Genomic DNA, 16,648 nt, shown 5'->3' on the forward strand with positions numbered 1-16,648 from the left:
TCACCTGCAAATGCGCAGTAGAGGCTTCCCTCTCTGTCCCGTCCTCGCGTCAAGACGTGATGACGCCAGAGGGCGGAACAGAGAGGGAAACGGAGTCGGACTGTCGGACGCTGCCGCTGGAAACGAACATCGCGTGCACCAACCTCCACCCTCCCCCCATCCCCGCCGCTGCCTCTCCCGCCCCCCTGCACTGACCTGAGAGCGCCTCTCACCTCCGTGTGGAAGCGCTGCAGGAAGCAGCAGAGCGATCTGCTGCTGCCTGCAGCGCTTTCACACGGAGGTGAGAGGCACTGTCAGGTCAGTGCAGGGGGCCCGGCACGGAGGGGGGAGGGAGCGGCGGCGAGGAGGGTAGTTGGAAATCTCGCCCGTTTTAACGGGCTTAACGGCTAGTAATAAATATAAACCACTTTGGATGTACCACAGATAGCTGATACCCTTTATCTTATTGAAACCTGGCAACACAGATGGGTTACAGGGTTCAATAATGGCCAATCCAGGTACTTACGTGCTGGATCGGCCACTGTTGGAAGCAAAATACTGGGCTAAATCAACCATTGGTCTGACTCAGGATGGTTCTTGGTATGCTCTTAGGACTGATCCACACTCAAACACCTCACATATCTCCTTAGCCCCCCACCACTACCCCCCAATCAGACACACACAACCCACACACCCACCTCAGATACACACAAGCACCTTTCTGCACAGCTCACAAACATGCACACTGCATCACTCCTACACAGAGCCCATCAATCCCATTCTGCTTCCCAGTAAGACTTAGGTAATCAATAGAAATCAAACAAAATAAAACATGGAAAAGAAAATAAGATGATACCTCTTTTATTGGACATAACTTAATACATTTCTTGATTAGCTTTCGAAGGTTGCCCTTCTTCCTCAGATCGGAAAAAAGCAAATCTTGGTAGATGACAGTATATATAAGTGAGACGTCAAAGCATTTCAGTGACAATCTAACAGGGTGGGGATGGAGGTGGATGGGTGAGACAGGGGGATATGCATGGAGACAGGAGAGTGACAAACAAAGCAGTACAATTTACAATTTTATGGCTTAAATGGGCTAGAAAGCCCAGATCTCTGTTACGTCCTGTCTGGTGGGTGTCAAAATAGTTATGGCCAATAAAAAAGGTATCATCTTATTTTCTTTTTCATGTTTTATTTCTATTGATTACCTTTAAAAGTGGACTAACAGGGCTACCACACCTCTCTACTCCAGTAAGACTTAAAATCTTCTCCCCACTGCAAGGGGAAAGGTGTGATTGTGTCACAGGGCGAAAGCACTTTGCAGCTTGCTTTCAGTAGCTGTTCTTTCTCTATCGTCGCTGTCATGCCTCACACTATCATTTTCCTTTTTTCAAGCAACCTCTCTCTTTGAGCCCTGTCATTCTTCCCTGCATTACTTAAGCTGTCAGTCTTGTTCTGTTATCCTGGTTGCCCTTTCAATCCGTCTGTGTGCTCACCCCCCCCCCCCCCCCTCCTCCCTTGGCTACTCTCTCATGCTTTTAATCTTCCAATTGCCTCTTTCTCCCTCTCATTCATTGTTTCCTATCCTGCTGCTCCCCCCTTCCAACCCCCCATCTCCCTACCTGTCTCTGGCTGCACTCTTTCTGCCTGTCTCTCCAGCGAGGTAAGGGAACGCCCCCCGGCAGTACTAAAAACCGCTGGCAGCAGCTGCTCACTGGGCCAGTCGCCGGAATCCAGCTGTGGCGCAGAGGACGGGCCAGCTGTGCGCTCCCGCCCCTCCCCCCGCCTCTGATCTGCGGGCAACCGCTGGACTAGGCGTCTTCTTCTCTCCGGGTGGCTTGGCAAGTTCACTTTTCTTTTGAAGAGCAGCCCGGATCGGATCTGTTGGGTTTTTACCTGTTCCCCGATGCGTTTGGGTGAGGATTTCTTCTTCCCTGCTGGGTTCCAGACAGCGGTGCAAGTTTCCCGGTCCTGTATGTCTGTAGAAAGTAAGTATATAGACCGAGATGGACCGGTATGATTTGTAGAATATGTCTTTTAATGGTGCGAGTGACTGAGAGGTTCACTGTTTAATTCTCGTCTCGTGTAAAAGCAGGCGGTGAGAATCCTCGTGCAAATATTGCACGTTTTTTCTTTTTTTTTTTTTTTAGGTAACTTTGAGCGTTTTAGTCTGTTCACATTTCAACCGTGTTGTTTAGGCAAAGGAAAAAAGATAGAAATCATTGCACTGGAGGGGGGGGGGGTGTATGGGGGCACATCTGGAACAGGATTTTCCCACCCCGAGCAAACATTTTGAACCCCACTCGGTGCGGCTGCTGGAGCTCAATCTGCAAAAGATCACCATCTGGTGCTGCCACCCCTGGGAGCCACTTTCCAGCCAGCGCGTTCAGCTTGTCCTTTTCTCCGTGCCAGGGCGACAGAAGGAGCTTCCTGCATGTAGCCAGGTGATTGTCACAGTGCCAGCAGTGCCGAGTTCAGCACGAGCAGGGACAAAACGGGGTTCTTTTTTTCCTATCGGGATGCACAGGTGCGTGGGCTTTGGGGTGCAGCAGTTCGGGATTTAGGATTGCAGCTGTGTCAGTCGGGACCCGGCCAGACCCAGTAATCTCAGCATCTGGTTCTGGTTCTTAGGAGAAGAGGACGGGGTGTCATTATCCCCGCCCAACCCCCCCCCCCCAATCTGGCTCAGTGTGAGAAGCTCTTATCCCCCTACTTAGTGACCTTTATAAATGGCAAAAATCCAGGCTGAGGGCAAAAGGATATGCAACGGTCCCAGTTCTAGTTCTGCTCCCCGTTACTGGTTCCAGTTCAGCATGCTGGGATAGTCGAACTTAACCTCAGTCAGGGTTTCTATCGCATGCAAAGCAATTCAGATACTGTTCTAATGATCTGCTCTCTCTTTGTAAAGGATTGCAACCCCCCCCCCCCCCCTCCTCCAGCTGCGGCTCCGTTCCCTTGTTTTTCTCCCAGTTGCTTTTGGTTCTGCTGCGACCTGTTTGCAAGTGCAGGCACACACACTGCCCCGGTTCGTGTCCCCAGACTGCTGTTCTCTCTTTGTAAGGGAGAAGGATTCCTCGGGTGTAAAATCGGGGCATTTGCAGGGAGACTGTGTGTCGAGGTGTGTGGGGGCTTCTGTTGTGTTCTGTTTGTTTTTGATTCTTGTTTGCAAAATACTTTCAGAGGTCTCTTGACTGCATGAAGGTTTATTTGTTTGTTAAAAGACTCCCCCCCCCCATTCTTGTATTATTATAGCCTCCCCCCCCTTCCTAAATCTAGTTTTTCATGTATGCAGTTAGGGCAGGTCTATTTCTTGAATGTACTGCTTTTGTAGTTCATTTTGGGGGGAAAGTAGGGCAGGTAAATATTTAGTTCATGTTTGGTGGTGTTTATTTTCATTTCTCTCTTTTATTCAGAAGAGTTCAAATTCCACGTTTTTTTGTTCCTTTTCTTTTTGTTTTAAGACCTCCTGAGATCAAACAACTGAAGGGGTACTGCTGGATCTTGAGACAGGATCTTGAGAAGGGGGGGGGGGGGGCAGACTCAAGAAAAATGTCAGGAAGAATGCCCTCCCGCTGGAGGTGGTGGAGATGAAAATGGTAACGGAATTCAGAAAGCTTGGGATAAACATAAAGGAATTCTGTTCAGAAGGAATGGATCACCCAAAGTTTAGCAGAGATTGGGTGGCAGTGGGAGGCGGGGCTACTAGTTGGGAGGCGGGGCTAATGCTGGGCAGACTTCTGTGGTTTGTGCCCTGAAAATGGCAGGGACAAATCAAGATCGGGTATACATATAAAGTAGCACATATGAGTTTATCTTGTTGGGCAGACTGGATGGACCGTACAGGGCTTTCTTTGCCATCATCTACTATGTTACTGTGTCATTCAAATTCTTGGGCTCTGGACTGAAAATGCCAGTAGGTGGCGATTAGTAATATGGTCATGATTCTGCTCTTTGTCAGTGGTTTGTTTGATTCAAAAAAACATCTCCTTAAGCTAAAATCACAGTGGCTGGGAAGGTGGTGCTTTTATCTTTCACTTATATATACTGTCATCTACCACATTTGCTTATTTCCGATCTGACGAAGAAGGGCAACCTTCGAAAACTAATCAAGAAATGTATTAAGTTATGTCCAGTAAAAAAGGTATCATCTTATTTTCTTTTCCATGTTTTATTTTGTTTGGTTTCTATTGATAATCTTTCACAAAGAAATTCTAAGTTCTAAGGATAATTTCATAACAGACCGCCTACGTGAAAAGTCCAAAAGGCAGTTTGTTGTATAAAACAGCATAAGCACTCATGTGCCTTTATGAAAAATGCTCCCAGACCCAGTCCTAAGGGTGTGCAAATTCCCATGCACAAATTTATACATGCTCTGAAAATATGTGATCCACAGGAAAAATACCCTTCATGAATTGTAATGAAGGTCAAAGAAGAAGCAGAGGGAGACTCAGCTCTCAAGTGGAGAGAGGATACAGGTTAAAAATCTTTGGGGTCCTTTTACTAAGAAGCGCTGAAAAATGGCCTGCGGTAGTGTAGACGCGTGTTTTAGGCGCACAGAATTATTTTTCAGCGCACCTAAAAAAAATGCCTTTTTAAAATTTTGCCAAAAACAGACGTGCGGCGAAATCAAAATTGCCGCGCATCCGTTTTGGGGTCTGAGACCTTAGTGCCAGCCATTGACCTAGCAGTAAAGAACCTGGGCGGTATTGCCTCTTGCTGCATGTCTGCTACGTGTGCCTGAAAAGAAAAAAAAATGTTTTCAGATGCGCGTATCGGACTCACGCCAAAAATGAAATTACCACAAGAGCTACGCACGCAGTAGTCGGGTGGTAACTCCGTTTTGGTGCACATTAGGCATGCGTAGATGCTTAAGGGACCCCTTTATTAGTCACCAGAGAACCTGACACAGGCCAGTGTTTCGGCGGTGCTGCGTCAGGGGTTACAGGACTGAGGGCTGACATCTACTGAGTGTGTGTGGAGTCAAAACAATCGAGATTTTCCTCACAAAACTGGACACAGGGCTACAGTCGTATGTCCAGCCAAAAGACACAAACTGTCTTCGAAAGTACCATCGTCGCAAATGACGTCATTTAGGACAATAGCATTTTTTTTAGAGAACATTTTTTTACATAATTTCAAAGTGAACTTTGTCGAGCAATGTGCCATAATTTACAAGGAAATAGTTATCAAGGGAGATCCCTGATCTATAATAAGATTTATAGGCTGTAGTCCACAATTAGGGGGGGGAACTGATACTCTATTCCTAAAGAGAGGAAAAGGAAAATTAACAAGGATAAATAAAGAAAAAGGCGCAGAGAAGATCATAAAACTGCATTATATTTCCTACAAGTCCAAAAGTCTCTATGTGTCATTTTTAAGAATTCTTGCATTCAGAAAAGAACGAAGTTGCAAAGGTTCAAAAAAATGAATTGTTGTATATCTATCTGAAGAATGCATTTACATGGGAACCTTAATTGTAATTTAGCACCCAAAGTCAAGGTTTTTGTCTCATAGACAGAAATCTTTTTCTTCTTTCCTGTGTCGGTCTTGAAACATCCGAGAATATCCAGTGGCATACCAAGGTGGGGGGGGCGGTCCGCCCCGGGTGCACGCCGCTGGGGGGTGCCGCGGCGCGTGCCTGCTGCGAGAGTTCGCTAACTTCTCTCTTTCGCTGCAGCTCCCTCTGCCCCGGAACAGGTTACTTCCTGTTCCGGGGCAGAGGGAGCTGCAGCGAACGAGCAAAGTTAGTAAACTCGCAGCAGCCGCGCGCTGCGGCACCCCCCCCTAGCAGCATGCACCTGGGGGGGCTCTTTTGCGGGGGGGTCTTTTGCCGGGGGGGGGTCCGCGCTGCATCGGGGGGGGGGGGGGCGCTGCACGCGGGGGGCGGGGCGCCGCCCCGGGTGTCCGCCCCCCTAGGAACACCACTGGGAATATCTGAATCTTTTCTCCCATGAAAAGAAGTGGAACTGATTGTCTCAAGTACAGTCTTATCAAAGCCTCTGTATCTTGAAGAAATACAAAAGAGACCAACAAGGTGGTCCGATAATTCATCTCATCCTGCGATTTCTCCAAAAGCGCTGAGATGTCCAAACTATCAGAAGACAAATTCGCCCCCACTTGATCTTTTACTTTGGCTGCCCGAACTGATAAAGATGGTAAATAATAAAGTTTTTGTAATGGGGGAAGTCCATTTTCGGATATTGAAGAACTTCTTTAAAAAATTTATGAAGTAAGTCCCCCGAGGAGCTATATTTAACAAAAGGAAAATTTAGTATTCTCAAGTTCAATGACCTAGCTCCATTTTCCAAGTTCTCCAATTTACGGTGAACCACATCAGCATTCTGTAATAGTTTACATTCCACCTCCTTAACTTGAGTTAAAGATTTTTCATACATTTTTTAACTTGATTCCTGAAGAGAAAGTCGAGATTGAAGAGATTCTATCATTGAGGCATTCGACCTTGTATTGGATACAAAAGTAAGACAAACCTTATGCAAGGATTCCATTGCTGACCATAAAGACTCCAATGTTACCTCTGCTGGTCTTTCCAACGATTGCAAGGCAATCTCAGGGCCAGGCCGCTTTTCCACTCCCAGCAGCGCCTCAGATGTTGACTCTGGCCCCGGCAAATTCCGCCCAGCTTCTGAGGATGTAAGTGGAAGGCTCTGATTTTTGGGGGGAATCCCCCTCTTGAAGCATCGCAGTAGCATGGGAAGAACCCTCCTCCTCTCGTTCAAAAGCCCCGACTTCCGATGGCTCAACGAGCATTCTTCCCAGCGGGCTTTTCGCTTCTAGAACCTGCCTTGGACTCTGCGGGCTAAGTGATATCTCACTTTCCTGGCCGGGACTTCTCTCCGTGCCGGTCAATGGAGCACCCCTGAATGCAGATGGCGTTGCATATGCTGTAATCGGTAACTGACCAAGAGTAGGGTCTGCCGAGGGTACGGAGGAACCACCTCTAGTCTTTCCCTTCCTCTTTGACATTGTTAACTAAGAAAATTGTAATTTAGGGAAAAAAAATCTCTGGAGCTCAGCATTGCACGTCTGGTCTTGGCGCCATCTTAGTCAGCTCCCCCCTAGGACAATAGCATTTTTTAAGACAGTTTGTGTCTTTTGGCTAAACATATGATTTTGTGGCCATGTTCCCAGTTTTGTGAGGAAAATCTCGATTGTTTGACACCTGAAAATGTGTGCAGATCCTCTGTATGTGTACCTGCATACTTTATACACAGGTATAGTATAACTCTTATCTTTTCTCTGCCCAGAGGTGCAACCACTCCAATGCCTATAATGCAGATCGTGGAAGTAAATGCACTGTTTCGATGCACCTACTTTTTATATGTGTATACACCCCACAATTTTTACAAAAGATATTTTGTGTGTGTGTAAAACCAGTTTTATATGTGGAAAAAAACAAAAGCTTTATAAAGCTTACCCCAATAATTATATTTCCATTTTGCTCACACCTTTTTCAGTAGTAGCACAAGGTGAGTTACATTCAGGATATTTCTCTGTCACAGGAGGGCACACAATCTGGATTGCAAAGGTGCTGCTCTAACCACTAGGCCACTCCTCCACTCCATGCCTTAGCATTGGCCATTTTCCCCTCAATGTCATTGAGGGTGCCAAGTGGCTTTAAGAAGTGTACTTGATGCAACAGGACTATTTCAGGCACAGACCGCCATAATTGGACCGCCTAGGCCCAGAGCAGCGGGATATTAAGTGTAACCTCTGCCAGCGCATGAAAGTAAAGACCCTTAAAGCCCACAGAGTCCAGTGTGAAAGACGTTTTGGTTCTGTATTGACATCGGCATCCACATCGAGCATGGCAGGACACTCAATACATGAATCGGAACCAGCATCGACATTGGGCGCCCTCATGTAACATTAAGAGGGTGCAACATTGGACTTGATGCCACAAACGTGTAAGGACTTTATGTCCTCATCATCGGTACTGCGTGCATCAAGGGACCACAGTGCAAGAAATCTAAGAAGCATTGCCATCGTTCTTCCTCCAGGTACTCAGCCCATACCTCTCCTTCATTGATTTCCTTGATGCACAGAAAGCATCCATGCCGCAATGACCGCTGTCCTTGTCTCCAGTTTATTTCTCATCGAGAGTCTTTGAGGTCTTCCAGATTTCTTACGCCTGCTCAGGCTATTAGTTACCCTGCATCCACTCTGCTTTCTCAGATGGTACCAACAAGTTTTTTACTCAAGGAGAAGATCCACATGGTATCGCTGGGTTCACAACTCAATAATTGGCTTTGCTCTCTAGACATCAAGGAGGCTTATACACACATACTTATTCTCTCTACACACAGAAAGTTTGGAACTCTGCATTATCAGTACAAGGTCTTACCATTTGGCTTGGCGTCTGTTCCTTGAGTCTTCATGACGTGCTTAGTAGTAGTAGCTGCAATACTTCGCAGGTTGGGCATACATGTCTTTCCCTACCTAGGTGATTGGTTAATCAAGGCAGCCTCTCAGCAGTCTGCACCTCTTTCATACAGTCAGCAGTAAGACTCATAGAACTCCTCAGATTTGTCATCAACCACCCCAAATCACATCTTCAGCTGGTACAGACCTTAGAGTTCATAGGGCTCACCTCGATACAACTCAAGGTCAAGCATTCTTTTCTCACCCAAAGGCAAACAACATATTACAGCTCACCACTTTATCCAAGCAAAACTTGGGCGTCCCTTTCGATTATGCCCCTCCAAGTGACCCTTCTTCCCTTTCTTCTTGTGTGCTTGGTGTGCTATTGTATTGATATTACAGTTTGATATTTTTAAATTTGTAAACCTACTCTGCTCGCTAGCTAGTGCAGTATAGTGAATGCAATTAACTATAACTTATAGAACAGCACTTTTTTTTGGCCCCACACATGGAATTCACCCCTGCATGCACATATATGTCTCACGCATATTCATTGTGGGCATCCTGAAAACCTGACTAGCTAGGCGTGTCCTGAGGATTGGGTTGAGAACCCCTATTTTAGAGCAACTCCTATGCCTGATTCTGGGGTCCTATTAGTAAGCTGTTGTAAAAGGGGGCCTGTGTTAGTGTCGGCTGAAGCCCCCTTTTTCCACAGCGGGTAAAAGTCTGTCTTTATTGCTGGAAAAGGAATGGCTGTGCGATAAATGAACCACTTGCCGCGTGGCCATTTTAGGGGGGGCGCACTTACAGTCACCCATTGAGGTGGCGGTAAGGGCTCCCACGCTAACCTGATGATAACCGTGCAGCACACAGCACTGCCTGATTAACACTGGGAAAGCAATAGCGCTACAAAAAATATATATTTTGGTAGCGCCAGAAATGGCGCACGCTGGGAGTGGGAGCTACCGCCGGGCTCCTGAGGTAGTTCCAGATTGGCAGTCCGCAAGCCTGTTGCTGTACGCCAACCCTTTAGTGAAAGGGCACCTCTATTTTATTTATTTATTTATTAAGATTTATTTACCGCCTTTTTGAAGGAATTCACTCAAGGCGGTGCACAGTAAGAATAGATCAAACATGAGCAATAGGCAATTAGAGCAGTAAAAATATTCAAATAACATTTGCCATCTGTTTGAGGAATAAAGCTGTGCATTTCAACAAAGACCATTTTTTAAAAAAATTAAAAGCAACAGCATGTAAATCTTGAAATGCATGTCACTTGACAAATGCAATGTTAAAAAGCTTTTAAGGAAACCGCGGGGGTCCTATTTTTGACATCTTTTCTCCTATTTGGGGTGAGGCTCTTTTTGTTTTGAAAGCAGAACCTTTTTAACTACTTTGAATATATGCGTGCGTTTCCATTAGAATGGATAAAACTGGAAGTGAATGAAGTGAATCTTTAGTGCCTGTGAAATGGAAGACCTAATAGCATTGTCAGGATGAGAATAGGCAAATGCTTATTATGCAGAGATGAGGAACTGTCTCTAGTAGGTTTCTAATCAATTTACTGGTTTTGCAGCTGAAATCCCATCAGATCTGGGAGTAATATAAGTACAGCAGTCTGTCCTGGAGTGGGAAATTCACCCCTTTTGGTCCCTACGGTTTACTTTTTCCTGAGTTCCATGTATGTCCTAATTCATAAAATCGAGATTTGGTTGGCTGATGAGTTAGGCTCTAGGTATCAAATTCATACTAACGTAGTAGATCATGGCAGAGAAAGATCTGAATAGTCCATCTAGTCTGCCCAACAGTCATACTCATGATTATATTTAATGTGAGCAAGTGCAAAGTGATGCATGTGGGAAAGAGGAACCCGAATTATAGCTACGTCACGCAAGGTTCCACGTTAGGAGTCACGGACCAAGAAAGGGATCTAGGTGTCATCGTTGATGCTACGTTGAAACCTTCTGCTCAGTGTGCTGCTGCAGCTATGGAAGCAAATAGAATGTTAGGTATTATTAGGAAAGGAATGGAAAACAAAAATGAGGATGTTATAATGCCTTTGTATCGCTCCATGGTGCGACCACACCTCAAATATTGTGTTCTATTCTGGTCGCCGCATCTCAAAAAAGATATAGTGGAATTAGAAAAGGTGCAGAGAAGGGCGACGAAAATGATAAAGGGGATGGGACGACTTCCCTATGAGGAAAGGCTAAAGCGGCTAGGGCTCCTCAGCTTGGAGAAAAGGCGGCTGAGGGGAGATATGATAGAGGTCTATAAAATAATGAGTGGAGTTGAACGGGTAGATGTGAAGCGTCTGTTCACGCTTTCCAAAAATACTAGGACTAGGGGGCTTGCGATGAAGCTACAATGTAGTAAATTTAAAACTAATCAGAGAAAAATTTTCTTCACTGAACGTGTAATTAAACTCTGGAATTCGTTGCCAGAGAATGTGGTAATGGCAGTTAGCTTAGCGGAGTTTAAGGAAAAGTCCATAGACCGTCATTAAGTGGACTTGGGGAAAATCCACTATTTCTGGGATAAGCAGTATAAAATGTTTTGTACATTTTTGGGATCTTGCTGGGTATTCGTGACCTGGATTGGCCACTGTTGGAAACAAGATGCTGGGCTCGATGGACCTTTGGTCTTTCCCAGTATGGCAATACTTATGTACTTATGTAAACCATCAATGAATGTGATATAACATACTGGATCCTGGCTTTTCTTTGCCATTTCTGGGACACAGATCGTAGAAAGGCTAAAGAGGTTAGGGCTCTTAAGCTTGGTAAAGAGACGGCTATGATTGAGGTCTACAAAATCCTGAGTGCTGTGTAGAATGGGTAAAAGTGAATCGATTTTTTTTCACTCTTTCAAAAAGTACAGACAGGGGGGACTCTCAATTAAATTACATGGAAATACTTTAAAAACAATTATGAGGACATATTTTTTTTTCACTCAAAAAATAGTTAAGCTCTAGAATTCGTTGCCGGAGTGTGGTAACATTGGTTAGCGTATCTGGGTGTAAAAAAGGTTTGGACAAGTTCCTGGAGGAAACGTCCATAGTCTGTTATTGAGATATATATGAGGAAGAAGCCACTGCTTGCCCTGGGATTGGTAGCATGGAATCTTGCTACTATTTGGGTTTCTGCCAGGTACTTGTAACCTGGATTGACCACTGCTGGAAGCAGGATACTGGGCTGGATGGACCATTGGTCTGACCCAATATGGCTATTCTTATGTTCTTAAATCCACCTTGCACTGTCCTTACATTCCAGTTACTGAAGTTGCCGTCGAAGCCCACTCCTGCCTATCTTAAAAGTGTCTTGCCATATACGGGACACAGAACGTAATTGCTCAGCACTGGACTTAATACTTCACAGCTAGAATCGTCATCTAAGCACTACTCAACAAGTCAACACACATGAAGTCATATAAAATTTGTTTTTTATACCATCTAGTCAAAGGTAAATTCACTGCCAAGTTTAATGGCATGACAATTTTTATAAGGTTTTTTTTTAAAAAAAAAACGTTATTTAACACATTTTTAACAATAGGGGAGTATCCAAAGTTTGTCTGGGAGAGGGTCTTTGAAGAACTCCAATCTTGGAAGCAAAGATCATTGGAACAGCAGAAGGTATTTTGCTTAATAAACCTGTAACAGGACTAGAAGGCCCGTGGGATAAAATGTTATGTTTTGGGGTAGCAGCTACACATCTGGTTCTCGAAGCAGGTTGGAAACAAACAGATTCTGCAATTGGCTATATTTAAGGAGAATTTTTTCAGTATTGCCTTAGGTACAGACTTACAGCTTTTCATAATGGTAAGATGTCTCAATTTGATGCCATCCATCAACTTTTCCAAGCATGGTTTTCTGCAGCTGGACAGGGAAGGGGGCAGAGGGAGAAGGGTTTTAAAAAAAAAAATATTATTTGTGATACTTTTATGTTTGATTTATTGTTATTATCAGCCTTCGAGTAATTTGTATGGGGTTGAATGCCATCAACATCATGTCTCCCGGGTTAGGCACCAGTGTTTATTCCAGCTTCATTATAGATCTCCGTTGGTTCCTCTTTTCCTAGCTCTTCCTGGATTTCTTCTTCTTGGTGGTCGGCCTCAGTATTATGGCTGTATACTACAATACATAAATCCCAGAAACTTGTTACAGTGGCCTTGGTGATGTTCTGAATGCTTTTTGGTTAGACTGCGTTTCTGTAATGGTGGTTAAGATACACCTCTCTTGACAGGTTGACCCCTTGACTTTTTAAGTATCCCTGTCCACCCTTTCAAATGTGCATGATTAAAACAGTGGTTGACAGCTCTCTGTAGGAACTGAGATGATAAGCTCTACCAAATAAGATAAGTGCTACTGTTCTTCATCTTTGAACTTGAGTCTAACTGTTTTCAACTCTTGGGGAAAAAGTGTTGTTTTTTTTAAAATATAAATTGAATCTTACAAAATGGAACATTTGAAGAGTTATATCATGAAGTCTGAGTGACATTGCTCAACTTTATATGGTTACATTTGAAGATTCTACCTCCCCCCCACCCTCATCAATTTTTGTCTAGGGTGAGGTTGTCATGAGATTGATTAATACAGTGAACATATTATGAGATAGTTAAAATATTTCAATAGTGTGGAATGACATTCTGCACCTTCCCATGTGATAGAAAGATATGATGGTATATAATGTTCAGTAATAAGTAAATGTGCTGTTGTTTTTTTTTTTTCAGATTACTTTGAAACGAAACTAGGTAGGATTGGTAAAGAATTACATGATTTATAGAAGGGGGTGAGGGAGGGCATGGGGGAAAATGTTGGTTGGACACTAGGGCGAAGGTCAACAGGTAGAATTTACTCAAATCTCATTAAAATCTATTATGGATGATGCCTTGAAGGATAAAACAGCGACATGTGCCTGAGACGGTTGTCCTACATCACTGGTGCACATGGTATGGGAAGAACGGTAAGGTGGGCTGCAGGGGCGAAACCAGATGGTCAGTTTTGAGTGGGCTTGAGCCCAAGGTGGGCAGGCATGAAATTCGTTTCTCCCCCGGCCCCCCTTCCGGTTTGCTCCTCTCTCCACCCCTCTCTGACCACAAGTCCCAAATATTAAATTCTTGAGCTGGCGGGGATCCTCAAACCCTGCCAGCTAAAGATGACCTCCTCCTCCTCCTCAAGCAGCCAGCACCACTTGCCTCAAAATGATGCTGTTGCCGGCAGGCTGTGCATGCCCATTGCTTTTGCATGAACAAAAACTGAGCATGTGCAGAAGGGCCAGTTGCAGCATCAGCTCAAGGCAAGTACTGCTGGCTGACATTCGGAAGAGCACTGGCTGCCCAAGGAGAGAAAATCCCCACCAGCTAGAGAAAGAGTGTCACAATTTTGGGCGAGCCTGAGTAGAGTTACCATACGTCCGGATTTACCTGGACATGTCCTCTTTTTGAGGACATGTCTGGGCGTCCGGACTGGTTTTGCCAGTTCACCCGTTTGTCCGGATTTCTGGACAAACGGGCGGGCGGCAGGCCTATCCTAGCCTCCCCTCCCCTTATTTACTATCTACTGCCCTGGTGGTCTAGTGACCTCTTCGGGGCAGGAAACAGCCCCCTCTTTCCTGCCCGGAGCACTGCCCTTGCCCTGCATCCTGTGGCTGTGACGGTCTCGGGATTCAAAATGGCCGCCGAGAGTTGAGGCGGCCTCGCGAGACTTCAACTCTCGGCGACCATTTTGAATCCCGAGACCATCACAGCAACAGGATGCTCCGGGCAGAGCTCCGGGCAGGAAAGAGGGGGCTCTTTCCTGCCCCGAAGAGGTCACTAGACCATCAGGGCAATAGATAGTAAGTAAGGGGAAGGGAGGTGAATATGTGACAGGGGGCGTGGGCGGGACATGTGTCCTCTTTTTCAGAGGACAAAATATGGTAACCCTAGGCCTGAGTCCAAAGTAGGTGGGCCCTGGCTCATCCAGGCCCCCCTGTGGCTACGCCACTGGTGGGCTGTATGCTATTGCGAGTGCTTCTTTGTTGGAAGGTCTAATCCCTGTGAACTTAAAGCAGTGATAAGGAGAGAAGCACTCTTGAAGAGAAGCACACTGAAGAAAAACTTACAAGCCAGGATTGGCCTAACCCTGTCTGAGGAAGATAATTGAGAAGGTGGTAAGCTATGCAGTTAATGGACGTGCTTTGGATGTTTGTCGGGTATGTTTCCAGCAGTTTTACAGTAAAGAGCCTTTATCGAGAGTAGTGCTAGCTGTTTATTGTCTTTTGGGTCATGGGCAGGGTGCTATTTCTGGTTATTATAATGGGTTACTCTTGTTATTATTCTGTCACTTATAACCTACTTATGTATAAACTGCTAAGTGAGGGATGTTACTGCTGCTTTTTGTAGTTATTTTTGAACACTAATTGCAGGGATTAGAAGGGAATAGATTTGGAAGAAAAGGTGTTAAAATAGTTTAGAGCATTCATAAGTTTCAAGCTTCAAATCTGATATACTCCAAATCAAAATGAATCTAAGTGGTTTGCAGCATAAAGAATTCTCTCCCTCATGAGATTTGTGCCAAACCCTCTCTTTTAAGGCCATTATGAAGACATTTATTTGGCCTGGCTTGCCCCACATGAGAGGAGCAGCACAAAGGAGGCTTCGTAATGGAGGCGTTTGATCTACAGTTACCATATTTTGTCCCCCAAAAAGGAGGACACATGCACCGCCCTCACCACACACCCCACCTGCCCCCTTTCACACCCCACCCCGCCCCCTTTCACGCCCTCACTCCACCCCTGACACATTTTGCCTTCCCCCCTGTCACATACCCCGTCACCCCCCTCCCCTTACCTTACTACTGCCCTGGTTGTCTAGTGACCTGTTCGGGGCAGGAAAGAGCCCCCTCTTTCCTGCCCGGAGCGCTGCCCTGCATGCATCCTTCCTGTTCGTGATCTCTGCGCCGATTCAAAATGGCCACCGAGAGTTGATGTGACCTCGCGAGACTTCAACTCTCGGCGGCCATTTTGAATTGGCACCGAGATCAGCAAGAGGAAGGATGCATTCAGGGCAGCGCTCCAGGCAGGAAAGAGGGGGCTCTTTCCTGCCCCGAAGGCAGAAGAGGTCACTAGACCACCAGGGCAGTAGTAAGTAAGGGGAGGGGAGGGCAGGCTAGCAATCTGCCCGTTTGTCCAGAAATCCGCATTGAGCCTGCCATGAGTGGGAAAGCGCGGGGTACAAATGTAACAAAAAAATATTTATATTATAGAGTCTCTATGTACAATAATGGTTTTATATTTAATCATTGGTTTTATATTATATTTTTAAGTACGTTATTTATGCTATACTAGTTTTGATTTGGATAATATTAAGTATATATATCATTTATCTTTATATTTTTCAATACATGGGCATTACTATATTGTCTTCCATTTAAATAATATATGTTTCGAAAATACAATTTTTTAGAATAGAGTTCATATAAATTTTTAATAGTGATGTTACAATAAAGATTTTTAGATGATATGTTATTTGTTTTATAGCCCCTGACGTAGCCCTGTTGGGCGAAACACGGCCAGTGTCAATAAAAAAGGGCTGATTTGAATTTTTATGTAATAAAATATATATTTTTTTACCTATCTGCTTTTTTGTCCTTCCATCTTGGAGACTGCAGATCATTTTTCCTTGTTGTTTCCTTGGTTACAGAATACACCTGGTCTGCGCCTAATTTAGGCGTTGGCAGTTACGCCAAGTTTTACTTGGCGCAACTGCCTGTGACTAAATTTAGTCACGCAGACTGTCACTAGATGTATTCTATAATCTGCACGGAAATTTAGGCTTATTCGATAAAGTCCGCCTAGATTTAGAATACACTTGGGCGTGTATTTTTTTTCCACGCAGATTTTTCAGGCACCATATGTAGAATCTTTAAGTCCTTTGCGCTTTGGTTTCCCTCTCGTCTTTGTTGACTGAATATCAGGCCCCGTATGACCAACTGTTTCACACCACCCGTACTTGGAGTAATCTACGAAAATAGTTCTTTGCAGAAAGGGTAGTAGAATTGTGGATTTGCCTCCTATCGGAGGTGGTTGAGATGAGGACTGTATCTGAATTCAAGAACGTATGAAACCAAGTACTGGGGATCTTTAACGGAGAGGATGGGATTGTAGAGCTTAGCGGTTGGTGCAGAGAGGTTGGCTTGGGTTTAGCAGTGGTCACAGAGGCATGGTTCATAAATTGTACAGTCTATTCAGAAAGGACAGGCTAGGGAGAATGATGTATGGTATAAATATATGTTAAAAGAAAGATATAT

General features: G+C 44.9%; 1 protein-coding gene across 2 annotated transcripts in view; it reads left to right on the forward strand.

Annotated features, from left to right (window-relative positions):
- The first annotated feature begins 1,743 nt into the window (after positions 1–1,743).
- The window catches only part of MCHR2 (melanin concentrating hormone receptor 2), a 243,944-nt gene continuing 229,039 nt past the window's right edge, over positions 1,744–16,648 (forward strand). For both annotated transcript variants that reach the window (XM_030195657.1, XM_030195658.1), the window contains exon 1: positions 1,744–1,970. The gene's annotated coding sequence lies outside the window, so the exon portion shown is untranslated. The remainder of the gene's footprint in view (positions 1,971–16,648) is intronic.

This window comes from Microcaecilia unicolor, chromosome 3, assembly GCF_901765095.1.
Source record: "Microcaecilia unicolor chromosome 3, aMicUni1.1, whole genome shotgun sequence".
Lineage (NCBI taxonomy): Eukaryota > Metazoa > Chordata > Amphibia > Gymnophiona > Siphonopidae > Microcaecilia > Microcaecilia unicolor.